Genomic DNA, 383 nt, shown 5'->3' on the forward strand with positions numbered 1-383 from the left:
TGGATTGTTCGACAAGCTATTTTGCTTGATTTCATTTCGACATGTTGTAGTAGAACACGAGATGTCCACAAGATGGCGTCGTATATCATTAAACTCACTGCAATAAAACTACTGATCACAGTTCGATGAAGGCACCTTTGGTCTCATATAAAAGTGATGTTATATAATTTACCCGTTTATCTATATTGATAGCTGCAATACATGCGTTTATCTACATAAAAATGCAATTTCACGAGTAGCAATTTGTGTAAAACATTTTATAGAGCTATCCTCACCTCTCAAAGTTTTTATGATTCCAAGAACTGAAGTAATCTGCAGTAAAGCAGTAGCCTGGGTATACATCTGATAAGGGTTTCATTGAGATTTGCACTGCTAGTTATACA

This window comes from Danio rerio, chromosome 22 (assembly GCF_052040795.2).
Source record: "Danio rerio strain M-AB ecotype USA chromosome 22, GRCz13ab, whole genome shotgun sequence".
Taxonomy (NCBI): domain Eukaryota; kingdom Metazoa; phylum Chordata; class Actinopteri; order Cypriniformes; family Danionidae; genus Danio; species Danio rerio.